General features: G+C 39.9%; 1 long non-coding RNA gene across 2 annotated transcripts in view; it reads right to left on the bottom strand.

Annotated features, from left to right (window-relative positions):
- Positions 1-26414, bottom strand: part of LOC116440707 — a 56390-nt gene extending 29976 nt beyond the window's left edge. Inside the window, exons 1-3 of one of the 2 annotated variants that reach the window (XR_004238739.1) lie at positions 25061-26414; positions 5726-6358; positions 4249-4395 (exon numbers count right to left, since the gene is read on the bottom strand). This is a non-coding gene — a long non-coding RNA (uncharacterized LOC116440707). Of the gene's footprint in view, positions 1-4248; positions 4396-5725; positions 12496-25060 lie in introns of those variants that run through there. The other variant, XR_004238738.1, reaches the window with a different exon arrangement.
- Positions 26415-26708: the final 294 nt, after the last annotated feature.

Raw genomic sequence — 26708 nt, 5'->3', positions numbered from 1 at the left:
AACCCCCAGGCACCAGAAGCACCTCAAGGCTGTGACCCACCATAAACTCTGACCAACTCAGGGGAGACAGCTCCTCACTGCTGAGCTGTGCTGACACACTGTAGATGTGCCAACTCAGGACCTTCACCCCAGGAACAAGCCCTGGCTGAGCAGTGTGTCCAATACCTACAGCATCACTTGAGGGAACTTGTTAATTCTCCTATTTTTCAGGAATGGGCTCTCTTTCCACAGCACACATTGGAAGCAGAAGTTAAACTCAAGTTTCATTCATACACGAGATTTAAGTTTGCTTTTTCACCATAGAAACAATGCTGTTTGAGAGTTCAGATGGCATAATGCTGAATATTCAAAAAATGAGAAAATAACCACAGGTAGTTTCAAACCAATCACAAAATTATATTAGTTGCACTTCAACTTAAAGCCAAATTTTGATTAGGGCTCCATTTATTGGCAATTCTGGGAAAAGGTTTCAGTATAATCCCCAGTTAATGAAACCTTTGCTAGTGAATTTCCTTTGTCAACACTGCATTTAATGTGAGAAGTGCTTATACCTGCTAGATCATCAAAACCTGAAAAGCTAATAGACTCAACTGGAATGTAAAAAACAGGGAGGATTTTCATAAAACTTTAATAAAAGGGTTTGGCCTAGAATGGTGTAGGGTGATTCCTTTAAAAACAACTCTACTATTACTGTTCTCCAGTTTCCAAATACTTCTTTGCCATGAAAATTGACAGACAGCTATGCTAAATATATATTATATATATATATATATATATATATATATATAGTAAAGTATTTCTTGGAAATGTTGCACAAGTAAAATTAAAAAATTCAGTTGTAAAATCCCTAAAAATCTAGCCAAGCTGGGCCTGAACTTTAGATCATTTTGGTCTAGTTCATCACTTACAGAGTCGGACAAATGCCAAGACCCAAATAAACTGGCCTGAGAGAAAGGCAGTCTTGACCACTGCTAGCAAGCAGCCAGGGGAGACACTGGTTTACTTCACTGAAATGATGCAGCTTTCTTTCAGTTTCAGGACACACAGTGACTGACAGGAGCATGACATAGTTGATCTAATCTGATCTCCATCCAGAGTATCCACCCCGCTCTGCCGCAGGGGCAGTTTGTGTTTAGCTGGGTAGGGATATCTGTGTCAGAGGCATTTTAGAAAAACTATCTGTAATGAAAGAGCTGTAGGGTGGTGTCTTCCTGTGTATTTTTAAGAGATTCCTGTGCCAAAGGTGAAGTTGTTGGTCCTGGTTTTGTGTCATTCAGAAATGTTTAGGGGCTATCTCTTGCTGGTAGCATTATTTATGGTATAGGTGTTTCCACTTTCAGAAATTTGACAACCACTGCATTTCAACTTCCCACAATTTGAAAAACTCTAATTTTGTAGTCAGCCCCAACCCTGCTTTGTTTCCTCAGGTCTGATGAAATTATTCTTGCATTACAGTGTCATTGCCATAACTGCTTATCCACCTGAACTTTAGGTACTCCCTTCTTCCTTCATGAGTCTTGACATGAAACCACAAGGACTGGGGATCCAACAGTGAGAGAGACTTTTAAAGAATTCTTCCCACTGCATGTAGCATGTGCTGAGACAGAACTTTGGAAATTCAATTAATTCTTCCATGAACATAAGTAATGTGTGAACGTGCCTGTGGCTGTGTACTTCCCTATGAAACCTTAGAACTAGGATTAAAGTGACTTTCAGGTCAAGCCGGATGATTGTGCTAAAAAAGAAGCGCTTTATTTTTCTTTTAAAATTTTAAACTCTTCATTTCAACCATGTTGACTTTGTGCTCACAGAAACAGGCATGCTCATGGAAACAGTATTAAAAATATTTTTAAATACTCAGGAAAAGCAAATTTTGAAGCCCTACAAAAAAATATTTGCAGGGGAAATCTCATTCCTCTCATTCAGTCAGGAAACAGAAATACACCATATACACTGCACAGCCATTACAGCTGTTTGAAGTGTGCCAAGAACTACTCATAAATTAACTACAGACATAGAATACTGTAAATAAGTTTGATGACTAACTAATCAAAATCTTCTCAATGGCAGCTCAACTGAAAAAAAAAAAAAAAAAAGAAAAACCCCTTGTTAGAAATTAAGGTATCACAGACTGTATCTCTAGCTTGTCTGCCCAGTTAGACGAACAACTGTGTTACATTCTGTGAAGCATACCCTAGCTGATTGGTAAGAAAACTTTTTGCTTTATGTTTCTTCCCTTTTGCTTGCCATATTCCTAATTGACTCTCTCATGACAGTGCTGCCTGAGTGGTATCTGTGGGACTGCACAGTGAAAATCCCAGGAAAACAAGGGAACTGCCCTTCACCAAAGACATCCTGGGTACCAGCACACAGATCTTTTCCTGATTTGTTGCAAAATCCCCTTCCCATACTTATGTTTGAAGTCCCCATTTTCAAAAACACCTATGCCCATGTGTAATTTTTTTTCTTTGAAATGTGCCTTAATGTAGTGCAGACCTGTGACTGACATTAAGCACACTGTAAGCTTGCTTTTCCATAGAAATGCTTTCCTGAATTTGAGTTTAGGCACCCAGTTACCAGACAGAAAAACAAATTCATGACCTCTTCTGTTTCTGGTTTATTAATTCCTGGTTGTATTCATTCTTTTAGCACTGGGTAGAAGAAATGCAAGCAAAACAATGGATTTCAGTGACAGATGATGTGCTCATCAAACTTCATACACATTCCTTGAAACATGGACTCATCCAAACCCACACCAAAGCCTGTTTAATGTCAATGAATTAGGGGTTTGAATTCCTCTCCAGAAGCATCACTCTCTTGGTTGGTGAGGAGAAAGAACCATTACACCTGCTAACAGTGCTACCTAAAAAGGAAAATCATTATCTATCTAAATTTTACTGGAATCCCAAGGCGCAAAATTTTTCTTTCTTTCCCATGTAAGAAATTTTTTCATTGAAGCATTAGGGTTATTTTAAAGTTTTTCTACAGCCTTAAAGTTCAGCAATAGTGTAAACCTCAATTTTAAGTTTTGTTCTGGTGAATAAAATTAAATTGGTTACCAAACTAAAAATGAGAAGTTGTCTCAGAATAAGTTTACATTTCACAAATAGGGTTGATCAACCAGAAAAGAATAGTTTTCACAAGTGCTTCTTAAAATGTTCTATTATACTATAAGAGAAAGGCTCAAGAACACTATTGTACAACCAAGGATGACAACAACAAGACTGCAAATGCTTTTTTCACTCCATAGAAAAGAGAAGAGGAAAATCACAGAAACAGAGTCACATGTAGCAAATCCAAGACAGAGATACAAGAAGCAATACACACTACAAAGCATGGAAAATTGATAGAGAAAACGTAAGATGTTCACCTGACTGGAGTAGCAATAAAATTTTTTTTTAAAGAATCATAATAAGCACAAAAGCAAACATAATGTAGAATGAGATGGCAGAGCTTTAGAGTATGCAAAAAAAATGCTGAAAAAGCAAAAAAAAAAATTTCTTCTGTATTTTAAAAAGATGTGATTCTTTCCAGCGCAATTGACAACTCTGAACACAACTCCGTGTGGTCCTTGGAGACACAGCATGAGCCCTCAGGCTGATTTTATAGCAAAAGGAGTGAATATGGGGGTGAAGTATAACATGGCGATTAAAAAAGCAAATTAAAAGAGCAGATGAAGCCACCAAAGCAGAAGGTACAAGGGGATAGGGAGCAGAAGACAGTCCCAAACTGTGACCATGTCTCACCAGGACAGTAGGCTAATGTGGGCTTATGTGCTCATGTGCCCTCAGCACTGGAAATGTTTATGACATTTTAAAATATTAAGAAATATAATAGTCACAAGTATAACATAAATAAATTTAAATATAACAGACTCCTCTTGCTTCCAGCCAACACAAACTATGAAATGAGAAACTCAGGGACAGTCTGCCTGAGGAAAAAAAGATTATATACACTTAGACAAAATGGAAGGCAAGAGATTTCTCCATCCTGGGGAATGTTTTGAGGCTTAACCCCTTACACCAGGAAAAGCTTTCTGCAATGGGTTCAAAGCAATTATTCTTGTTCTGAAGCCCATCACAGACGACCCAAGTGAAGGAAAGCACACCCTCAGACAATGCAGAAAACTTCTACTCAATGCTTGGCCCAGGAGGAGCCGTTCCTAAGCACTCAGTTTGTAACCCCTGAGGCCTGACCTCAGTATTTCCCCTGCTCTTCTGATATTCCCCCCATTAGTGTCTGTCTCACCATTTTGTGCTCTGTCTGCAAAGTCTCCACGGCACCTTGGTTTATGCTGGCATTGCACTGGCGCTTCGGGACCACAACCTATGAGCCCGCTCTCCAGATGCTGCCATAAGATTGGAAAGTGAAGTCTGCAAGCGTAGTACTGCTGCCCTGTGTAGGCAAGGAACATAAGGAACAACATCAGTATAACTTGAATACTGGCTACTTCAGAGGAAAACATAAATTACAAGCATTTAAAAGATCTGCCATGTCTCCAACAGAGAGAAATTATACAAAATGATACACAACATTATACCAGTGGATCAGAAACACCAAGATTTAATTAATTAAAATTGGAGAAAAAATACATCTCAAGAGGTTGAGGTAGTACTGTAAAAAATTATTTTCTAGGGAAATAATATTGCCTTCAGTACTATGTTCAAATTTTATTGGATAAAACCATTTCTAGATACACAAAACCAAACAATTTTATATTGTCAAAAAAAAATAATAGACGATGCAGAATTTTCCTCCTCGGGATTTGATGAATGTAAACAGCTATGTCTTTTTTCCTTTTATGTATAACATGATATGAATCTCACCCTCCTTTGAAGCTACTAATTATTCAGAAATATTGTCTAAAGAGTCCAGATATATTTTCAGCATTAAAGTTACCTGTTAACGGCTCGCATTGACTATGCTCAAAAACATAACAAGAAATTTCTTTGCCTCTACTTCTATTTGAGGGGAATATTTTGCACTTAGGAAAAAAAACGAATAATATTTATTCTTTAACATGAAAAAATTATTCTTGGTTACCTAAACAGTCCACCAGTTTTTTTACCCTTATATCCAGGAAATTTGCAAGAATCACTGACATTTACATTCATACTTTTAAGGCACAGTTTGGCTCAAGGAAAGAAGCAAAAAGTCCTGTCTTTTCTTATGAATCATTCAGACCTACATTTATTTTAAGTTCTAAGTTTTAGTTTCTATAATCATGATTGCTTTCATCACAGAGAAGTTAAAAAGAAGCATCTCAATATCTGCAGTCACACCAGCAGAACACAGGAAAACAGGACACCGGAAAATACATTAAATCATGTATTTTCTGACTTGAATACTGACATTTTATTCTTCTGAATTAAATTTACATAGTGCACACCTCAATGCAGTTAAATCATTATTCAGCTCCTTTTAAAATCTAGTTTTGGTGATCCGTGTGAACAATTTCACCATTAGATTAGAGAGCATTAAGCTTGCCTCTGAGCACAGGACTAGCAGAGAGCATAAATCCTTTCCAGGCTCTGAAATACTCAGAAAGGGCTGCACGTCTGCACAGCAAGCTGTGTATCACAGAATTTCTTTGTATCCAAGCATTTTTAAATTTGATGGCTTATTAAAAAAAACGCAAAAAAAAACCACAACAAAAAACCCCAAAGCCCCACAAACAACAACCCTTTATTACTTTGAAAAATGAAAGCTTTTATTAGTAAAATACCTTCTTGCAGTGCTCGAGTCCTGGAGTTCAAGTCCAACAACCTGAACTAACACTCAAAGCTAAGAATGTTCTTGCAAGTACCCAAAGAAATGGTTTGTGTCTGGCTGAAAAGAACCCATTTATTAGAGTGAAACCTAAGCCAGATTTGTTTTCTTCTCCATAAAGGAGAAGAAAAAAATAATTCTGGCATTCCTTTCTCCCAGTGTATAAAAGTGTGCAAATAAGTTCTCATCACTTAATTTTGCAGAAGTACAAATAATTCTTCATAGGTGAGTTCATTTATGTTCAGCATTGCATAGAAGCCTGTCCGGGTTCTGGCCAGAACAGGGGCAATTTTTGCATTAGGCAGGAGGGGACATGGCCAGGACCCAAAACTTATTCTTCACTACTTCATATCATTTTCTGAGGATGAGAGAAGGGCTCTCTTCCGAGTTGGCATAGCGTGATGAGGGAGCAGTCAGGTATTGTTGGGGGTTTCCTGTGTGAATCATTCTTCTCTCTCTTGTACCCTCTGTCATTAGTATTGTTGCTGTTACTCATCGTTTTCTTATCTTATTGCTGTTTCCAGTAAATTGTTCTTATCTCAGCCAGTGATCTTCAGGTTTTGTACTTCCAATTGTTCTCTCCATCCAGCTGCAAGGGAAGGAGGGCACACATGGAGAATCAGTGGGAGAATCAGTGGGAGCACTAAATTGGGGAGTACCATTCCTAAACCACAACACAGCTCCATTCTGTTTCATGCCACTGTTACAATATTGAATCAAGTCATGGTTCACTAAACGTCATTTCAGAAAGACCAGGAAATACTGCCCAGTTCTAAAATCAAACTATTTTGCCTGGTAAAAGTAAAATAAAAAAGAAATACAAACAAACCCTGGAAAAGATCTCTGTGAAACTTGCAGAATTTCAAGGAAACTTCACAACAAAATTATTTGCTTTCTATTGTATATTTTTTGAAAATAAAAAACTAGAGAGCTTCTAATCTAGAATTACATTCTCAACAAAGATGACTTCACATTACAACAATAAATATATTAAAATATTAATAAAAATATATTAATACTTGCTACATAAAATTTCATCTCTGTGAAGAGCGGATTTTCAAAAGAAAATAACTTGCGTATGAAATATTTTTACCTAGCTAAAATAGAAGGTAAAAATGAAGACCTGTTGCATTACAGCTGCTTGCTTATTTGGAGCCAGCCTCACTGTCACTTTGGTCCCATCAGGTAGTACCTGAATTCCTTATGTAATCCCACTGAATCCAATAGGAAAGCTCAAGGAATAAGGTACAACTCTTCTGATTAACAGTGGCAGAATCTGACCTTAAGGTCATTTTAATAAGAATACTGGTGACTTGTTATTTCCTAAGGATCCCTTTTCATAATGCATTCCATAAAAATAAGCTCTAGAAAGATATGGTTTCTCCTGCTCCAATATTCCAGACATTTGGAAATCCTGAAGAGAACAAAGCACTGCCTGCTTGTTGCAGAAACATAAATGATAATGTCATAACCTGGATCAGGTACCCACCATGAAGGACACCCACAGGGAGTTAAAATCCCTGTCCCACAAGTTAAAGACCCACAAGACCCAAACACAACCATTCCCCTTCAGTATCTTTACTGATGTGTCTAAGCACAGATGTTGAACTCTGAAGTTGCTCCTGGTTATCAAATTCCTTTTGCCCAGTGTCATGAGGAAGTTTATATTCTGAGATAAAGACAAACACATAAAAAGATCAAGCTATTTCTTAAGTACCAATTTAAAGTTCTTCTATATCAACAAAAAGTATCTTCCAAAGTGTAGGAATATCTTATGCAAACAGAATTTTTTTTTGAAAAGTAGAAAATAAAAATGTGGTTTATTCTCCCTCTGCATTATCCTCTAGTTGTTGTCTTTGTACAATAAGAAAATAGCACATGGCTTATGCATGGACCTGTCTAGCATAGAAGAAATGGAGAAGATGCAAACCAACTGGTGCTGTCACTGAAAAAATACTTCAGGTCTTGAATGCAAACTGTAATATCCTAGAGAGATTAATATAAGCATGCCAGGCTTATGGTTATTCATTATTACACTTCTGGGAAAATAGAACAATATATCTTGATAATTTTAAATACATATTAGATCCTCTGAGTCACTGCTGATTATTTAGCCCATATTTCTGTCTCTGTACTTCAAAATTACCTTAGAGGGAGCATTCTGAATTTGTAAAGTTAGGAGAAAAAATGACAAAAATAACTTTCTTAGCCTTTAAAAAGATAGCTAAATGCTGACTGAAGCAGTCTCTCATCAGGAGACCAGGCAGAAAAGGGAAAGCAGGAGCAGGAGACAGCTAGTGATAACTTTGAACTGACCCTCAAGCCTCAGCTACCAAATGATGCTCTCAGGATCTCAGTGAATGTATTTCCCATAACAGGAAATAAAAGTCCATTGTATTCTGCTCAAATGAATGATTTGCTTTGGTCACAAGACTCAGAAGGTAAATATTTCTAGCAAACACAGGTACTTACAAAGTCTTCTTTTGAAGTGTGCTCTTATTTTGGCCTTGGGAGGGCAAGAGCAACTTGGCCCACCCCATTTAAAGTGTAAACAGATTTCTCAGTAGCTAGAGAGGAAAGGGCAAATTAATTAGCCAGCTTTTCTTTTGTCCTACAAAGTTGGTGGGGAGGAGGAAGGGGATGGAGAAACAAAACTTCCCTTGCATAAGATCCTTTAGAAACACACCTGAGTAAGAAAAGATGCCAGATGAATTCAGAGAAGTAGTCTGCACACAAACACTGAGCAGAATTAGAGAGCAATTCATGTTAACTGAGATAATTTTTAAAGCATTTCAGAGGAGCATGTCATGGCCTGGTTTAGAACATGGAACAGGCATTATCCTGGTAGGCATTGAAAACACTGCTGAGGAGGTTAGAGTTTCAGTAGAAAGACAGAGAATGAGGAAGGGAGTATATAAGATGAATTTTGCAATGAAAAATAGAGGATTAGGCAGAACAGAGATGGGTGGTTCAGAGGATGATGAGACACAGGTACAGGTGGTTTCCCAGCACATTTTCCTCTTGCATTGTTTGGGCACAATGGGGTCACCTGGGGTATCAGACCCTGTTCTAGTCACTGGTGAAACCCTCTGGGCATGCAGCCACCTCTGGAAACCTGAGCCTGTGCTGTCTGCAGATGCAGCTGTGAAGAAAATGAGGTACAGCCTAGTGACAGCAGCAGTGAAAAGGTAAACATTTCTTATCTATTGCCTTATTTTTGAACTCACCCCAGCTAAACGACCTTCCCTGGTTCTTGAGGAAGATTTATATGTGATAGCTAAATAACTTATGATTATTTTGTTCACCACACACAGCAGCTCTCATTGCAGGGATATAACCAGCATCCCTTGACTCCAGTTCTCTGGGGATTTGTGCTGCTTCAGAGCCCTGAAGCTCTCCTCTTTCAGAAGGCAGGACTCCCAAGAACTGCATGTCTTATACCCAGCATCAACACCGATAAAGCAGTCCACCAGCAATTTCCTCCTGCATGTTTGCAAACTCATTAACCACAGCAGCTTTATTTTTATAATTCAGAAATTCTGCTGAAAAGAAAAAAAACAAACAACCCAACACAAAACCTGTGTAATGTAGGTCAGACTCTGAACTCAGATGGTTTTACATAGCTGTGTCCAATATCAAACTGTGATTTCAACACATGAGCTTCAAAAAACCTTGAGGTGGGACCTGCCAGTAACAAGAGGGCTGAGAAGAACAGAACTCACTGAGGATCTGCTGAAAATGTCCCTGCAGGTAACCATGTGCTCAGATTTCCATCAACAAACACTTAGATTTTCTGAATTGTTGGTGAGGTAGCCACCAAAGAGGAGGAGGAGGAGGAGGAGGAGAAGAGAAAAAAGGAAGGAAAACAAGGGAAGGGAAAAAAAGAAGGAAAAGAAGGAAAAGAAGGAAAAGCAATGCTGGGTTTAAAGTTTCTTAACATTTCAGCCTGGAAATTGCACAGAGGCTGATGAATCAGCCCAGGCCCCCCTCCATCCTCAGCTAGATCTGCATCCAGCATTCCTCTCTATGTTTACAGCTGGGAAGAAATTGAATTAACTACACAGTATTATTTTAGCATAAACGAACAGGAAGACTGCACCAAAATTGATGACCCAGTGGGTGTTGCCCCTCCCTGACTGTACTGTATATGCAGGGCTTTCTAGACTCAAATTTATTGGTTTGTCAGAAACTTTGGTTATTTTCATCAAGTTGAGTTTTACATTAAACATTCCCCAACTTAATTGGAACCATGCGGACACATTTGGGCAGCATCCATATTCCTGCTCAAATAAAAGGGTTACTTTGTTACAAATTCAGCATATTTTGCTGTTAAATTATATTTTGCTAGCAATTACAATTAAATATGAAGTTCACACTTAATAGTAGACCTTGTAATCGTGTGGGAGTAGTTCTCCTTCCGTGAACATCATGTGTGGGTGGGAGAAAGGAGAGCCCTGTAGCCTCATTTTAATAATGAAATAAACAGTTGTGCTGGTGAGTAATTCAGGGATTTTAAGACAGGGCATTGGCAGGATGGAAATTGTTTAAGGAGCTTATTTAACCCTCTCACCTGCTACTTCTAGCTCACTCAGGAATCCCCACCACCCTGTTGCAGACAGAGAGGAGATTGCAGGAGTTGCAGCATCAAGAGATTTGGGAAGGCATCAGGGGTTGTGTCATGCCTGTTTTTTCTTGCTTTTAGTCCCCTTGTGAAAATTGTTAAGGACAGCAAAATGAAGTCTGCACAAAGATTTTAAAGTTCTCTCTTTTCCACCAATTGGTTTCTGAATTTAGTAACAACAATTCTCTAAAAATTCTCAGCTTTTCTGGCATTTGTCTTGAAAAACAGGTAATGTTGTTCAGCAAATTGAGATTTCATTCTAAATTTCATTTGTGGTTTTATATTTTTGTGCTTGTTCCTCTTAGCCATAAGCATGCCTGTTATGAAAGGGTATAGAATGGTTTCATTAGAAGATGAAGAGGCATTTTGTTATGGAAAAGCAGATTTGATACGACAGTCAGTACAAAGCAGGCTCTTTTTATTATGAAAACAGAATGTGAAATATTTCAACGATTACATGTTATGGTGGTATTTCAACTATCTTGAAACATGTTTCTACTGACACCTCATGGAATTACAGAATACAAACAACAATGAAAAATACAAAATATAAACCTTACAGGAAAACTTTCCCATTTCTAATTTTTTTTCTGAAAACAAAGCTTTAAATTTGGATTTGTACATGAGGAAAACATGAATGATGCAGGGGTGTAGCCCTGAGGAGACACTGGGATGAAATCTGCTTTACTAAAACAAAGAAAACCCAAGATTAAACTAAAGAAAATATTTCTGCCCAGCTCAAGCTAATTTCCTAGTCTTTGCCCTTAAAATCTCTTGCTGTCTTGCAAACAAACTTAATTTCCACCCTGTCCATTTGTAGGCATCTGGAGCTTGTCCTTGATGTGGCTGATGCTACCCAGCTGCTGTCACCCATAAGTGGCAACCCAAGGCATTCACTGCTTTCCCTCTGCTAAGCCAGGTTCAGTATGTTTGAAAGAAACCTCCATGCATGCCCAGCTCAGAAGAAAAGTAAATTATGAGGCTGATGCTCTGTCAACAATTCAGAGAAGCTGCCCTGGCCAATGACGGCAACTCCTTGCATTTGTGGACATACATTCATGGCAAGCTGGAAATGTGCATTATCCTGGTTTGGGCTGGGATGGAGTTATTCTTTTCCTAGTAGCTGGTACAGAGATGTGTTTTGGATTTAGCATGAGAATAATGTTGATAATAAACTAATATTTTTACTTGTTTCTAAGTACTGTTTATGCTAAGTCAAGGACTTTCCAGCTTCCTATGCTCTGCCAGCAATAATGCTGGAGGGGCACAAGAAGGTATGAGGGGATACAAACAGGACAGCTGACCCCAACTGGCCAAAGGGATATTCCATACCATATGGCATCAAGCTTGGTACATAAACTGGGGGGAAACTGGGCAGGGGCTGCTGCTTAGGAACTGGCTGAGCATCTATTGCATTGTGGATCACTTGCTTTGTATTTTTTACTACTGTTATTGTTATTACATTCTTCCTTTTTTCTCTTCTTAAACTGTCTTTATCTCAACCCACAAGTTTTCTCACTTTTACTTTCCCCTATTCCACTGGCAGGGGATCGAGTGAGAAGCTGGGCAGTGTCTAGTTGTCATCTGGGTTTAAACCACACCATGCATGTGTCACATGGGCCATGGGGACAGGATTTATGTCCCCAGACACACGTCTTCCACACTAAGCATGCTGCAGAAATCTGCACTGAGCATCTGCTAGCTGAGGCATGGAATTTTTTCCATGCCTCAGCTAGCAGATGTGTTTTCCTTCTCCAGCCTACACATGTATCCTGTTTTTTCACCACTGTTGTTCCTGCATAAAGCACACCTGGAGAAGCCAGCTCCATGCAGGCATAAGTGTCTCAGTTCCCTAGGATGGGGGAATTAAATAACTCAGAGCTACAGAAGGCACCATCCTACAATGCTATCATCCTACTTCTGGTATTGGAGCAGGGAATTAAACCCACAAGAGCCCATTGTTCTCACAGAGCCTGCCTTCTTGCTTCCCAGGAGTGACCCACTGAACTCTCCTGGTCAGCCCCAGAGCTGCCATCTCTCTTGGTGGATTGGTCAACCACAGTGTTAGCATCTCTCTGGAGGGTCCTGGGACATAGCAAACCACTGCTTCAGTTCAGCCTTTTCTGCTTTTACCTCTCCTCTTTGCCCACACAGCCATTATAGTGGTAAATACTGGAGAGTCCATCTACTTCAATTATAGATGAGAGAACCTTGTGTTGCTTGAAGCACTGAGGATCTCTTCAAATACTTTGGGGGTTTCCAAGCTAGCTCCAAGTCAGAAAACACTTTTACTTGGTATAATTTAGCTTCATTTTTGTCTCATTGCACTGCTTTCCAGTTGCAATTTCATTTTAAGCTGGGAATTTTTTTTTTTATACTGAGGCTTTTCTAAAAAAATGACAAACATCACTGCACAAAACCGCACATTGAACTTTGGAATCTGTACTGTTTGACTAGTTTTGAACTTTTACAAAATAATGTCCAGGGACTGCCCCCTCTCTGTTACAAAGTCCCAGTGGGTTCCAAAGGACTTCCAAGGCCACAACCTCGTGGTTTATTTCTCAAAGATTCTCATTGCCATGCTCCATCCAGCTCATGCTTTCTCTGAAGGTGGCCACATTTCCCCAAATGTGGACAGCATAAGAAAAGTGCATATGAAAAGACAAAACCAGAAATATTCTGCTGACCCCAAGGCACTGTATTTCTTTCAGGATTTGAACCTAATTCCCCATCATTCTGCAAATATGCCTGAAAAGGCAGTGCACGGAAAATGAGACTGCTTTTCAGCAAAAGATGCCTTCTGCTCTTTAAACAATCCCTCTTCAACAACACATATTCTCATCTGTGCATTTTTAATAGAAGCATAATTTTTGTCATATGTTGTAATGAATAGCATACAGCTAAATGGTGCGTATAAGACTGTAATTCCATCTGGGAGTTTGTTGACATTGATAAACCACTTGGGTTTTGCTTTTGTGGTTCATGCCATTACAGCAGCTCAACAGGATTACAATCCTGTTAGATATAGCTGGTTATAGGCATTATACCATATGATAATGATTATATGTTTTATTAAAGAAAGAATTTAAAAATGCAATTGAAAATTCTCATCAATGGTCTGATAATATGGCATTAAAAATTATATTCATGTTATTATCTGAGTGGCTGGTTTAGTTTTTTTTTCTAAGATTCTTCATCTCAGGCAATGAAAATACTTTATTGGATTTAATTATATCTATGCTGTGGGACCAAAGCATTTCCCTTGCAATTCTGTGGCATCACTAGTTTCATAGGATATGAAAGCCAGAACACTGCACTGCCCATGAAGAAAAGTGAACCAGACAAGTCTAGTAATTTCATAGTTTAAACCGAGTCAAACAGATACAAATAGAGAAAACTGCAGGATTACTTTTTTCTATAATTTTCAGTCACTAGCAGTGATAGCAGTGGCAGTGCTAAGGGTGGTTTAAAATCTGTAGTAACATTTTCCTCCAATTCGATTATAATTAATAGATCGGCCAATCCATGTATGCATTTGCCTGAAAATGAAGCTTATGTTAAGACACATTTCCCTCTTGTCCACAATTAAATGTGTGAAACCTGTGTGAACAAGAGCTTTCATTCTTCTGCACTTTACTCCCAGTTTGTCTAGATCACCATGGGTTTTAAAAATTTCAGTCATGCAGCCTGTTTCTAGCATGGCTTCACTCTGCTAATTGCATTTAGTTATAATAACTGCACTTAATGAATTCAGCACTCTGCTAATTGCATTTAGTTATAATAACTGCACTTAATGAATTCAGCAAAGCCCAGATGTTCTAGGTTGGATGGAAGGGAAATATTTCTGATATGAACTCTTCCACTTACACAAACCACTGGAATGGGCAACACTGCCTGACAGATAACTGGAGGCACTGTTACATCTGATGTCCTGCTTTGTGGCTCTGCCCACTGTTCTCTGTGGAAATGTGTAACAGCATGTGTAACACCTGCTGTACTGGATTTTCAGATTTTGCTTTTTACACCAAGCACCAGCAGCAGGAAAATCACAGAGATGGTGTCCTGGGTTGCACTGTATTCTACTACCATCCTCATGAGCTATTGGAACCAGGTGGGGCAGTGTTTCCTTGCCTCTTCCCTCCAGACTATCTTCTGTTAATGAGCCCATCAGCGCCTGGCCTCATGACTCATCACCCCATTGTGAGATGCTCCACCCAGAAGGAGGAACCAAGCATTCCATCCTGGATATAATCTGAGATTCCAAACACCACCAACGCCCTTTCCACTGGATTCCCAGAGGGCAGGAGGTACATAGCCACCACTGGACCTTCCAAGGAAGAGCAGACCCTTTCTACAGGATCAGTGCTTCAACAGAACCACATCCACCACTTCAGGAGGACTGCAGCCACCATTTTATTGGGGTGTCAGGTTGTATCCTGACTCCACCAGTTTAAACCAGTGTTTTCTACCTGTACTAGTTTGAAAACAAACCAGTGGGAGGCACTAAGTCAGAATAACAATTTAATGGCAATTAAAGAAAAGGGGAAAAAAAAAAAAAAAAAGGTAAAAGAAAACACTGTCAAAGTGACAGAGTCAAGGTACAACCTGACACCCTGTTAGGCAGGGTGGTGGTAGCAGTCTGGTAGAATGGTGGCTGCAGTCCTCTGAAGCAGTGATCCTGTAGTAAAACAGTCTGCTCTTCCTCAGGAAGTCCAATGGTGGCTGTGTAGCTCCTGTCCTCTGGAAATCCAGTGGGAAGCCAGTGTCTCTGGTGTTCAGCCTCAGCTTATATCCACGCTGGGATGCTTGGTTCCTCCCTCTGGGTGGAGCATCTCACAATGGGGTAACAAGTCATGAGGCAGAGTGTTGATTAGGCTCATTAACAGAAGATAATCCGGAGGGAGTTATCTCTGAGTCAGGCGGCAGGACAATGATGGGCAATTAACAGAAAGATAGTCTGGGGGGAGGAGGCAAGGAAACACTGCCCCACCTGATTTTAACAGCTGATGGGGATGGTAATAGAATACACTGCAACCCAGGACACTACCTTTTTTTTAATTTCCCTATTAAATCGTTTTTCTGACTTTGTGCCTCCCACTGGCTTGCTTTCAAACTAGTACAATGGATCACAGTAACCCACAGGCACAGGGCTCATCGGATGCAATGCAGCTACATTTATTGGACATGGGGAACTTTAAAAGTCCCTTCCAACACAAACTATTCTATAATTCTTTCCCTTCCCACTGCTGGCTTTAGAGAGCTGCTGCTCACCCAGCACCCAAACATCAGTCTCAGGTGCTTCTCTGCTGCTCCCAGGTGTTTGCTCTGTTCACACACAGGAACTCTTGAACACTGTGAGAGAGCAGGGGCACTCACACCATCTCCAGGCAGCAAAATTAGGGAAAGAAACTAGAGGATAAAGCTGCCCAAAGAGTCAGTGGAAGTTATTCTGCTGAAGCCTACACACTGGATCATTGTCTGGAGGCTCCACAGGTGATGAGAAGCTTCCAAGCAGAGGCAATATTCACAAAGCAACTGCTCTAAAGGCCAAGCTACCATTTAAAGTATTAGGAGATACTGGGGTGCATTTGCCTGCTTATCCCCATTTCATGCAGTTTCAGACTCCACTATAGACTAGGAAAACTGAAATTTCGCATTCAACATAATGGCACTCCCACCCTGTGGCTAGGACCTTCTCCGTAGTACAAAATCTTTGCAGGCACAGCATTCACAACAAACTCTCCAAGTGGAGATGTGGTGCAAACTGGCAAGAGGTGTTTGCTAGCAGTGTTTATACCAGCTACCCACATTATAGAAGTTATACCTCTCAACACAGCTTTTTGCTGCTATGAGGACATTGACCAGAACTGATGGTTTAATTAGTGGCACATTTCCTTTCTTCTCTTCTGGTGCTCGTAGCTGACAAAGCTGCACATGCAAAATGTCTGAATGCAGACAAATCTACTACTTCTCGGGAAGCCACACAGTGGCCAGCAAATGGTTGCAGCATTGATGGGGGAGTGGAGGGGGCTGAAGCAATACAGCCGTGACATGCTGATCCATTCTCATGGATCCTGGGCAACATCCAACAGCAACATACAAGTATCTGGGGTGGGATTTAGGGTTGCAGGCTGCTCCTACAGAAGTTCTCTGGAGCCAAGGTGGAAGGAAACAGAAGACAGCCACTAATGAATCTAGTTTTGCAGTGATTTAAGATGCCTAAATCCTTTCACTCAACATGTGTACTAAATTCTCATTAGCCTTAAAACACTTTAATGATCAAAAAAGCTTCAGTATATGGTACCTTCCCACCAGATTCTGTCTTTCTCATCCATGTATACCTTCTCATTTGACTAAACAATACAGGTTTTTCCTCTGTTAACACTCTACAATTACAACAATTCCTGTGAGGGCAAGACAGAAAGGGAAGAAGGCTTGAAGGGCCAATCTCTCTTCCCTCTTGCACATCATTAATAACACTGTCAGTGAAATAATGAAGTCATCCTCATCATAAATGCAACAGAGAAAGAACACAATGTGATTCAAGGTGGAATCAGTGGACAAAACCATCAATTTTTTAAAATAATGTTTAAAGTAGGCAAATCTGATCTGAAGCCATTGAAAGAAGAAATTTGGGAGACCACCAGGTCATTTTCACAGAATCCCTTTTGTAAATGTAATGGCACTTTGCCTTGGGTTAGGATGGGATAGAGTTAATTTTCTTCTCGGTGGCTGATGCAGTGCTGTGTTTTGGATTTAGGATGAGAAAAATGTTGGTAACACACTGATGTTTTAGTTGTTGCTGAGCAGTGCTCACTCTAAGTCAAAGAGCAGCAAGTGGCATTGGGGCACTTAGTTGCCAGCTGGGGTTAAACCACGACACACATTAATGGAAGTTACACTACATACACACATAAAATAGTGAAAATTAGTGTATATAAGTTATTATACAATTTTCTGATGAGTACTGAAAAAATCCTGGAAAAACACTTAATAACTATGTAATGTTTCATAATACTGCCAGCTGAGTGATTTCCTGCTCTAAGGGGGAACACAGCCCTGCAGTTAATTTCAGTGGGTTTAGAGAAAAGGCTATAGAGAAGAGTTTTGGTATTTGTTTTTGAAGCTTAGTTTTATCCTAGGATGAGGAAGCCTAAGCATTTTTACAATAGCTGAACCAGGAATGCTCCAAACTTTATTGGTAGCATCACTATGGGTAACGAAGCTACTAATAATTTCTTTACTTCAGGAGTCACAAATTAAATAATTCAGAAAAAATTAATCAGGAGGCAGAAAGTTAAGACTGGGTAATTCAGATGGCAGGGCAGGCACAGTACAGCACTACCAGAACTGCTGAGCAATTTGCAGCTGGAGCTGCCAAGAACAACTAGAAGGTGGTGTTCTGGAAGAGGTACAGCAAACCCCCTTTAGCTCCTTCCTCCTTTCCCTCATGATCAGAGCTGCATCTTCCCCATACCGTGCTGATCTTGGCACTGATCTGGAGTGAAAAGAGTTTAGGCCTTATCTGTTAGACATTTTATAGCATCGCTTTGTTACCTACATTTAGGGAAAACAAAATTGTGCATCTTTCTTTGGGTTAGACACATTGGTGTGTTTGCCCATATTATAGGTTGCTATGGCTGGATACAATGCCAATTCCTAGCAGCTAGTTTTTACAAATGCTGGTTATATGATTCTGATTCCTTTTTATGAAGGAGGGAAGAAGTGTGTCTCTATGTCTTTCAGAGTTATTCAGAGGGAAGGAAACACCTAAACAATAACTTTTTTAAAATGTACTATTCTGAATAGACATGCTGTGGAAGAGATGGCAAGGATATTAGATGCTTTCATTCCAAATAATTTTATTTCTAGGACTAAATAATGTCCAGGCCTGATTTAAGAGTTTCCATATCACCTTCCACTGAAGCCAATAAGAATGAAGGGCCCAACTGTGTACATCTACTTGCTAGTTCTTTCTTTAAAAGTAGGGGCAGCTACAGTGTGCTCACTCTTAATGACATTTATTTAACTGACTTTCAGCATTACCTACTGGCCATGTGGAACAGCAGTCTCATGGATTGCAATGTGAGCTTTGGGATATATTCAGCTTGCACACTGAGAGCAAAACTGCAGCTTTGGACAGTTTTTAGGTGTCTGTGCTAAGGCTAAAGCAGCCATTTGGTACTGCGTACACACTATTTTTAAGCACTGACCTTGCCTTCGATTTCCTTCCAATGCCTTCCCCCACATACAGCTCACAAACCAAGCACAATCCACTTCTTTCTATGTGGCAGTTCCAGAGGTTTTGTTGTTGGTTTGTTGGGTTTTTGGAGTTTTTTTGGAAGGGAGATTCTCCCTATTCTTACCAAATTTGGAGAACAGACAAATACTAGTGGCTTCTAGTTAGATTCCAGCAGACAAAACCACGGAGCAAGGAAACAAAAGGTTGTTCAACTCAGGCTTTTCCTGTAAAATGTTAAGTCAGGCCTACTTAACTGGGGTACCCTGACTTAGCACTGGCCTGAGGTGTCTTTGTTCACAGTACCATGAGGGTCTATGCTGGCCCCTGGACCAGTCATCAAAGGCTCCCCTTCCAGTTCTGGAGGAATAGGTGCTTCATTTCACTCATCATTTAAATATCTGCTTTATGATGAGATTAAGTGATCCCATTTGTGTTTTCTATTGACCATAAGGAGAGTCAGGAGTGCTTACTGTACCTTGTAGACAAATAGATTTGATAAATCAGTCCTGAAGTCATAAACAGAGACAGCAAGGGAGAGATGAGGGTCCTTATCAGAAAAAACTCAACAGCCTTCCTAGTATTTTGTCCCATGGACTGCTTCTGCATTTTACTTTAGAGAGTCATTGAAAAAAAAATGCAAACAAAGTCTCAAGAAATTACTTGGACATAAAGGACCAAATTTCTTTCTCCCCATTGCCAGTTCAGGATTGTACACACTGAACTACAGATCTTCTTGCCTCCCCTCCTTCTTGCTTCAAGATTTCAATATTTACGCTGCACAGGTCCAATTTCAGTAGGACTGGGGAGACACTGCCTACACAGATGAACAGAAAAGGCTGGATTAGTTCAGAAGATAAATCAGGTTAAAATCACTATTACAGAAACTTCCTAACACAGGAAAAAAACTAATAGTATGGATATTTCTTTGCCAGAATAAAAATATACCAAATTAAGGCATTCCACATTTAAAAGTTCTTAAGGACTTCAGATTTTTAAGCACAAGGGAGTGAGAAACTCTGACATCATTATTATTAAAGTCAAAAAACAAATGGGTAGAGATAACCTGAATGTTTGCAAGTACATTACCTTCTTGTGTATACACATGTGCACTTATATGTGTGCAAAAACATGCAGTGGAGGAATTGGAAAAGGAAATAATTTTATTTTCTTAAACTCACCAAGAAAAAAGAAAAATAGGTCATGGCGTATTTTTCCTGAAATAAACAAATTAAAAGTTGCAAAATAACAATGTAGAAATTTCTTCTTTGTATCAGCGCAGATTTCTGAAGTGATAGGCTATAATATATTTTATAATATGATGAATTTGTAAATGTTTTCATGACTAAAACAAAGACTATTATCTTAATCTAATGGAATTTCTTTTTAAATACAGCTAAAAGCAAACATTAATTGCTAGATGAAAATGGCAGCTGTTGTCTTGACTTTACGCATACAGCAAATTAGCTCATATTTAAAGCTTTGAGGATTTGTTCATATTTCTCATAGTCTTCCTGTTTGCCCTAATGTTATCCTACCATATTATCTTCTAAATATGGGAAGTTTACTTGGGAACTTCTATTTATTTTTTTCAGTTCAGCACAATTCCTTGAGATAATTGTTTTAACATTGTCTTTGTGGGTGGGCTGTTCCAAGTCAATGTGGCACATCAAAATTATCTTGAGAGAACCTGCTGAATTTTTTGGTGACTTTTCTCCCAGGACCCAAAACTTTAAAAATGCTGTTCTTTTCTTCCCTGGGGTAATTTTCCAGCAATGAGAGCTACTGGGCTTCTATGCAATCTACGCAAAGCTTCTTCAAGGCATTTTCTTTCATTGTGTTCTTTACGAGTTTTTTCATAGCCACCCAAATAATTTTCAACAAGTTTCAGCACAAAGGTTCACTAGTGGTTGCTCAACAACTATCAGTGAGTGGACTCCAGGTTTTCCAGGCCTCTCAGATGCTGCAAACTGCCTTCAGACCCAGCAACCACTGCAGCAAGAAAAAGCTGGCTCCTTGGAGATGGAGAATGTGCAAGACCACAAGGCTTCCTACAGGGAGCAGGGAGACATTGCATGGATAAACCTTGGTAGGTCTGAAGAAAATTAATTCATGATCCAGTTATAAATTAGCTCACCTTCTACATAAACCCGTTTTAGGAAACCAGAGTTGGTACACACTGACACTCCCAAACCCAAAAATTGCAGTAGTCACATCAAAACCATGAATCTCTGTTGGTAAATCATATGACTCTCAAAGTAGAGGATGATGGCAAAGTCATTTGGAAGTTGCTTTATCAAATATTCTGATTAAAATAGATTAAACTTCTGCTCTATTATTACCAGTAGATGGTGAGTTTGTGTACAAATTTTGGATCCATGATAGATAAATCTAACACAATGTAGTCTGCGTCCTTAAGTTGTGTAGAAGAAACACACCAGAGAAATAAAAAGCCACACTACCCTCACTCTTTGTAGCTGGCAATTTGAGGAACAGATTTGCTCTACACTTCGCAGCAGTCACTGGCAAAGCTGGGAAACTATTCAAGACCTGTGTCCTAGCCATAAAACCATGCTTGCTCTCCTGGCATAGAGAGAAATGGGAACATGCCAGAGATGCAAAGCAAATGCCAAGCTGTAGAATGGGCCCCTGAAGTATTTTTCTCCCTGGAGAGAGATTAAAATCTTGCAGTACTTATAAACACCTGCCTAATGATGACAGAACTGAATTTATTGCTTCTTGCTGTAAAAATGCTTCAGAAATAAGATACTAGATGCCCTGTTGAGATCATCCAAAACAGCATGTGTTGTAGTTATCACAAACTTCAGGTGGTAGCCTAAAACATCTGCAGTACATGTACTATTTGGTGAACACTAAGGCACAGCTTGTAGAAACTCTGCCTGGGACCCTCCAGGGATTGTAAAGTAGCTGAGACATGATAAGACTTGAAAGATCACCTCACTGCACGATCCTCCATTACTACCCCTACACAGCACCTACAGTGGAAGCACTGCCAAATGCCTAAGCTGTGCACCTTCTCCTTCAGCTTATCACGCTCTTAGGTTAGTGAAAACACATTTCTGAGGCTGGGACAATAAGTTTGAACAGAGATCTTAACACAGAACTGCTGCACCTTTTCCTTTGGGAATCAACTATCCTCCAAAAGCACTTATGTCACAAACTATTTTGAAAAGAAGATTGGACTTCAAAAATGTTAATCAAATACAAACTTCTAAACAAATCTTTCTAACCCCTCTTGACACATCTAAATGGTCAAAAACCAAGGCTGTGCCATAACCAGCATCTGTTGGAACAAGTAACATCCAGCCCATACAAAAAAGCTTTCCAGCTCGACCATGTTTAAAGTTGGTATGAGTAAAGGCAATGTCCATTAAACTAAATTTGACAGCTATGTTAAAGGTGAGGAACTATAATTTATACATTACCTGTAATATGGGCAAATTCCTGGAAGAAATGGCAAAACAATCTAAACCACAGTCACCTGATATTGTTGGATTTCTTTTCTCTTATAAAAGAAAGTGAGTTTTCATGACTTTTTATTGATAGAAGATGTAATCAAAATGGTCCCTTTTGACTGGAGAGATTTAATCATGCAGGTTGAGGAGGAACCCTATTTGCAGGTCATAAATTAGGTGAAAAAGATCCATGTTTATTTATTTTCATTTCTTCTCCTCTGGAGAAAAATCCCTATTTTATTATCTGGGACAACTGGCAAATATTTTAAAATACGGTCCTTACAAATTTAGCTTCACTCCTCAGATCTCAAGCCAACAACATCTAAAAGAAAAAAAAAAAAAAAAAAAAAAAAAAAAAAAAAAAAAAATCCTTGCCCCATTCACCCTTTCACCACCTTCAAAATTCTGTTCCTCTCAGAAAAACTTGAGAGAACTGGTGAACACTGCAGTGTGCCAGAGAAGTCAGTGCACACAGGCTATTTTAGATCAAAAGGAGAAATGCCTTCTGAAGTGCCAAGAGCTTCCTCACTCCTATACCAAAAAAGTGCCAGCTCATCTTTTCAGATGGATTAAATATTATGGAGAGAGGGTGTGTCTAATAAGGGCAGAGCTGGGTGATTAAAGACATTATGGACTGGACAAACACAACTTTCAGCTCCCTTTGGAAATAGCCCATCCTGGCACACAAAGGTGATATACTTGCAGGGCAATAGCTTCATGTGCCAGCTTCAGCCCTGGACCGACTTCAGCCAGTAGTAGATAGGTAGATCCAAGTGAAGAGCAACGTAATTGCCAGGATGACAATGGCACAGAAGGTACGTCCACTGCAAAAACAGAGCAACCTCAGAAAGAAAGAGCCTCAAGAACATTTTAATACAATTTCCTACAAGTACCCAGAAAGCTAACTGGATAAGTATCTTCATGGTTCTCATATTCTCAACTCAAATGATAATAAAAAAAGCTTTTTTGCTTCTTTCACTTCTGAGCCATCTTCAGTCTCTGCTTGTCTTCACCTTTGAGCTGGCTGCTAATCAACCAGATTCCTAAAAAAGTCTAACTTCCTGACTTCCAAAGGATTGAAGCAGCTACCTTCTCTTGACTTGCTTTCTCTTGAAGTGCTGATTTCTTTCATACCTTTTTAAGTCTGTGACCTTGAGCAAGAGGCTTTAGGCAGCAATTTGAGCTCTTTTAGCACTCCTGAGAGCATGCCCATCTAATCTTTGTCTATCAGAAATGCCCCATGTGGCGAGACCAATGTCCATCCCCCAAGCTTCTGTCTCCCACAGTGGCTGTTGCAGAAGTGGCTTAGGGAGAACACATGAAACAAGCCACTATCTGAAATCTAATCCTCATGCTCCTCCTGCATCCTGCTGTTAGATTTCAGATGTTGGAGGGAATACAACTGCTTTCCCAACAGGATCTGGTTCGCACCTTTTACCCATTAATTTGTCTAATCCATTTTGAAACTCTTGATGTGTTCTGACTTCACACTTTCTTGCAACAGCCAGTTGTAGGAGTTCATTACAGGCTTTGAAGAAAGGCACTTTTAAAAACCTGTTTTAAATTACATCTGATCAGTTTCAATACATGTTCTCTGATCTAGTACTGTAGGATTTGGTAAACAACTTTAGCACTCATCTTCTGCACTGCCTTCTTGATGCCATAAATCAGCTTCATCCCTCTTCAGCTTTCTCTCCAAACTGAAGTGAAACCATAAGCCTACTCTTACCTTCTTTTAGCAAATTTACATGTCCTTTTCCATAATTTTATGGGGTTTTTTAGAAAAAAATATGCTCTTCCTGAGATGCGGAGACCAATTGTATGTGATACTCAAGGTGTGGAGGCACAAAGATTTTTCTACAGTGGCAAAATATCATCGTTGGTTCCTCATATGGGCAATTTTAGCTGCAGGTACACATGGAATCAGTGCTGATAAAGAACTGGTAACTCAGCATAGATTGGGCTATTCTAAAGCACCACAGAATGGTTTTGGAGATGCTTAAATTAACTCCAAACAAGAAGCTAGATCACACAACAACACAGGATAATGCCATGCAGAGATGCTTGCTTAAGCCCTGGAGGATTTATAACTACATGAAGGCAGTGTGCAAACTCCTCCTAGATTTGGCAGCAGCTTGTCTATCTAGGATGCCTACAATCATGGTGCATCAGATAAAGAAGGCAGGCCAACAGCCTTCCTGTGCATTTGAAATGTCTTCAGAACAGCACCTCTCTTTTTAGGAGCCCTGTCCTCTCTCCCCAAGCTCTGTACCTGATGTGAACAACATCTGCAGCCCATGTACTACAGAGCTAATAATTACCAGAAAAAATAAGTGACTAACAAATTCTCCACAATTTAAGACTTGTTTTCAGTCACCAAAAAAATTTACCAGTGTCCTGTCTGAAGGGGAAGGCATAGCTGTTATGTGACAGCAGAGGATGGAAAGTATGAACTACTTCCTCTTCGCCCAGTGCCACACGTCTTCTCCCTCCCTGTGTATGCCACTGATGTACCCCAGAAAATATTTATGAGTTCTCATTCAAATACTTCAGCTGATAAATTTAATATCACATTCCCTGGGGTAAGCAAAAAATAAAATATTGCATTGGCCTTCACACATGTGGAGATTATATTACTTTACAATGAAACCCAGCAAGCTGCACATTACAGTTTTTACCACAATCTCCTTGGTAGGAATGTTTCAAATACATTGCATATGTGTGAATACAATACAAGCATACTGAAATGCTTTGAACGCTGTAATACATCAGACACTTGAGTCAGCGAGGGAAAAAAAAAAAAGCCTTCACCTATCTTGGCTCTTATCTCAAGTCTGTGCTATCCTTTATATGTTTGACAACGATGTTCTTTGGTCTGATGGATGGCGCTACTTACAACGTATAAAGTGAACTTCCAAACAACTGGATCCTTGACCACATCCCCAAACCCGTTACCTTGTTCATTAAGTATCTCTGTGAAGGAAAGCAGACGAGAGTGCTTGCCCTGTGCGATACAGCTCCCAGAAAAAAAACAGATTAAAGGTGTCGCAGCTGTATAACAAAGTCCATGGGTTTAGCAAACACATTTCTACACGCCGTAAAAGCCCCAACATCTGACGTGCTGGGGTTTTACAAGGCTGCAACGCTGGAAAGTGGGCATAGAAACCGAACGCATTCAAAGGCATTAAAGAGTCAATTCCACATTTGCTTCCGGCGCTGCGAGCCCGCCGGGATCAGCGCGGCACCTGCTGCCGCCGGCGTGGGCTCCCGGCCGGGGCTCGGCTGCCACCTCCTGCCTCGCCGGGGAAGCGCCGCCGGCTCCCTGGGAATGTGCCCGACACCGGCACGCCAGCCAGCCCCAGCACGGTACCCGAGACAAGCAGAAGGTAGTTTGGGGTCCCCGAACTCCCAAACGGGACTATTTCCCCATTCTACACTTCTGGAAATTACAGCTCATAAACTACAGGCACCCATGAAGTCCTGCCAATCTGAGACCCTTCTAAACTGTATTTTTCAGGACGACAGCACGCTTGGTAGCTTTGTACGCCTAAACCAAAACGTCCGTATGTGTGAGAGCATTAATCATTCCCAAAGAACAAAGCACTAGCAAGGTGGTGCATCCAGGGACTGAAAACAAATCATCAGTGAACATTTCCAAGGAACTTACCAACCTCCACACAGGAACTTGGTGGCACAGACAAATCTTCGTCGCCATTTTTAACTATAAAGCCACAGTCTTCCTCTTGGTTTATTGGGGTTTGTTTTGAGGGGGAGGGTGGGTTGGTTGTTTGGTTTGTTTTATACACAGCAAGCTTCAGCCCAGTAGAACATTCTGTAGATATTCTTAGGTTCTGCTGGTTTGCCTTTGAATTTCCTCCGACAACTGTAGAAACAACAGCACATGACTGCATGCTTAAATCAAACACACTTGCCAAGAGACTTGAATAGTCTTGAATAGACTTTCTTTTCCCCCTAATACTATCTTGAGCGTTGTAATCTACCTTTAAAATGGCACATGGATGTGTATGAGTGCATGTATCTTCTTTCTTCCACTCTTGTCCCTTGATAGTTGTTCTACCTGTACTTTGCCACTCATTTTATGGATTATTATTGGCAAGAAATCAAGGGTGAGAGAGGGTCATCTCGAGGCTCACTACCAGATTGTCTCTGTGTCACTGACTCAGCCTCTTGCAATTGTTTCTCTCCCTCTACCTGCTATTAACCATGGTGACCAGTCTGCCTCTACTTTCCCACACAACCAATCCTCTCCTTTCACCTTCATCTGGAAGTGCTCCTTTTTCTCTTCCACCACTTTCCTATTATATCACAAGTCCATGAATGGAAACACACAAACATCCCAATGAAAATACTATAAGAAGTTGGCTAAGGTTTAAAAAAAGAAAAGTAGTAAATAAACCCCTATCAAACACCTCAACAAGTCTCAGAAATAATTACGTTGCTTTAGCTAAAGTTTAAAAAAAATTGAGATGGACACTCTACAAGGAACAATTTCAGGACATGGAAAAAAAGCTTAGCAAACTTCTCAACAATGTAATTGGGATCTTATGGGAAGGGCTGGCTAACAGTATCTACACTCACAACC

The sequence above is a fragment of the Corvus moneduloides genome, chromosome 3 (genome assembly GCF_009650955.1).
Source record: "Corvus moneduloides isolate bCorMon1 chromosome 3, bCorMon1.pri, whole genome shotgun sequence".
Classification (NCBI taxonomy): domain Eukaryota; kingdom Metazoa; phylum Chordata; class Aves; order Passeriformes; family Corvidae; genus Corvus; species Corvus moneduloides.
The sequence above is the reverse complement of the archived record's forward strand: the minus strand, read 5'-3'. Positions and strand labels throughout refer to the sequence as shown.